Here is a 3,049-nt window from a genome sequence, read left to right on the forward strand (position 1 = left end):
CAACTCAATTTGGAAAAGGAGCAGATTTCTCAACCAAGTAATTGTAAATTATGTCAACCTCCCTCACCTTTGGGTCTAGTTTTCCTGTCTCCTGCATAGATTCTCAGTGACAACCCTTATCCTTATCATTCTTGATGTCCAAGAGCAGTACCTAGAAGATTTATTGGTTAAAAAATGCAAATTCCTTAAAACAGCGGAGTGCTGTCTCCAAATTTCACGTAAAGATGTGGTGAAACAAAGCAGTCGGCATTCGAAGACAACGTGAAAGAGAAGCAATAAGAAATCTGAACCGTGGAATGGTTAATATTACCGTAATTTCTTACATTTATTGAATAATTATGTGTTAGATTCCCAAGCTGAGTTCTTTGCATGAATTAGCTCATTTAATCCTCACACACCGTTTGAGGTAGGGAGAATTGCTATTCCCATTTCCTAGGTGAGGAAACATACTTGGAGATCATATGGAACTTTCCCAAGTTCGTGTCTAGTGGGGAACAGAGCCTGAGCTCCGAGGCTGATTTACGACATTCTCTGACCAAGGCCCCTACCACTGGTCATGAACAAACAGTGGAGAAAGAAAGAAACGCCCATCAGGCCAAGTACAAGTGCTGGTTAGCTTGTGTTGCTCGATCCAAGGCCTAACAGACTTGTGTCAGTTAACAAATACATAAAGATCCTTTGTAAATGGCTCATTTGTTGACCTGTTTTTTAAGATGATTGAAAATCTCTTGTTCTCTTAAAAATGTTAAGCATTGCCTCTCCCATCTAACCCAAATAGAATTTTAAGAAATAAAATGTTCATATGTGAATTTGGTCCATTTCTAAATTCCAGCAAGACCCAAATTTCTGTTTGACCAGCCATCAAACAGAAAGTTCTGGATAGCAGTGTTCTTTTCAACAGTGTGTTGGCATTCACAGTTCCTGTTTAAGTTCTTTCTCTGATGGCAGCAGCCTGGAGTTTCTTTCATCCTTTTGAGTTGGTTGGAGTTTTGTGGTTCTTGCATGCTGCATTTCTGGAGTGCTCATTACCTGAAGCCATTGTCTTTCCTGTCGCAACCTGGTCCACAGCCACCCTCCACTTTGAATACCATTTTCAATTCCCCTCAGTTCAGTGCAAAGGGATGAGTTGAGCAGATACTATCTGTCTAATGCTTTGCTACTCGAAGTCAGGGGGAGGAGACTATCTATAGAATATTAATAATAGCTAATATTTATTGACTGCTTCTAGTCAGGCATTATCTCATTTCGTTCTCACAGTTTCCCTGTTGGTTTCATTTTTCAGAGGAGGAAACTGAGGCTGAGGGTAGATGAGCCCCAGGTCACACAGCTGGCAAGTCTGACATCCCAGTCTGAGCTTTTCACCACTATTCTTTAGCGCCATTTCAGTGAGCGCCAGAAAGTCTGGAGATAGGGGCTGGAGGAGTCCAGGAAGATCCCGTAGAGGAAGCAGAAGTTCAGCTGGATTTTGAGGATCGCGTTGGAAAGACCAGAATTGTTTTGGGGAGGGAGTAGGGCAGAAAAACAAACAGAACAGCCTCCCTAGCTTCTGTTCTCTCCACGGAGCAGTAAAGGAGGTGAATTAGACCATTTTGTGGTTGGCATTGCCAATTAATTTTAAATTCAACACCTGCCTTACCATTTGAGCTTAATCTTATTATAGCAGATCTCTTCACATTTCTTTTGTTTATACAGATTTTACACGCAGGGGTTTTAAGTCAATCAAAGAGCATCTGTGCTGAAAGGAATTATTTTTGTGTGCATTAAAATAATTGGCCCAATTCCTCTCTAAGCCAACAAGTAAAACCTACCTAATTCCCGTCCTAGAGGTAAAAGGCAATGCGGTATAGGAAGAAAAGCATTCACCTGACCACCTCTCTTTTATTTCTAGGCCATGATATGATGTCCAGGAAAATGAATTTATGCTGTTTCCAGAAGAGCTGAGATCAGCATGTCTAGCCTGAACTTAGCATAGAGACAGTGTTCTTCACAGTCATGCTTAGCACACATGATAAGTGTGCAAGCTATTTCAATAACAGAGAGGACAGTCTGAGAAACAAATTTGAACTGAAATATCCCACACATGACATCAGGCTATGCCACCATGAAAGTGCCTCATATAAAATATCCTTTCCAAAATCACCAGACTTGTTTCCACGTCATTTAATTTTCCCCAGGTTGTTGACTCTATGTCCTTGTCTTTAAATCATCCACCCCTTTCACTGTTTCCATCTTCTTGTCTTCTTTGCAGACAATTATTTTTCCGAAGACGTATTTCAATGCATATAAGGGGGAAATTACTTCACTTCTGGTTAGCACCTCCAAAAGAACTTCCGTATTTCAGGGAAAGCTGGAATCAAGTGACTTTCTCCTCTGTACATCTGGGTGACCCGCTCTGGTAGCCATGTGGTGTGGATGGGACCACGCCTACCTTCAGCTTCAGCAGATAGTTCTGATTGGTCTAGGCTACTAGCAATCCAGTTGTTGTGGTCACAAGGTTTGGTTTAGGGCTAAGCCAGTGAACACAAAGCTTTGAGTTGCTGTCGGTTGACTGTGGGAGACGAACTCTCCTGTTGCACAAGTATGACGTCCTCCTAGAGTCACCAGGAAGTTAGCCCCAGGAGGCGCCCAGCATTAGGTTTACAAGAGAAGAGAGGTGGAAAGAAATCGGGTCCTCACATCCTCGTGGCAATCAATGCAGTCCACTGTGCCTCTGGACTCCCAGTTAGCCAATAAATCCCTTCTTGTTTATGACTTTTCTGTTATTGGTAGTCAAAAGCATTTTAGCTGATACACCCATCTACCGGACAGTTGAACTAAAACACAATGCTGCACTTCAAAATGCAGTTTATCCAGTCTAAACTGTCTAACAGCAGAATACCGGGCAAGTCAATTGCATCCGTTGGTGGTATATTAGCTAGGACAGACTAGGCTGTTCTAAATAGAAATGGACTCTTCCCTGGCATAACAATCTGAAGCAAGTGTTCCTGGTCAGTGGTTGACTCTCTTCCACATGGTTCCACTAGTTTTTCAGGAACCCAGGCTCCTTCTA

This window comes from Equus quagga, chromosome 20 (assembly GCF_021613505.1).
Source record: "Equus quagga isolate Etosha38 chromosome 20, UCLA_HA_Equagga_1.0, whole genome shotgun sequence".
NCBI classification, from domain to species: domain Eukaryota; kingdom Metazoa; phylum Chordata; class Mammalia; order Perissodactyla; family Equidae; genus Equus; species Equus quagga.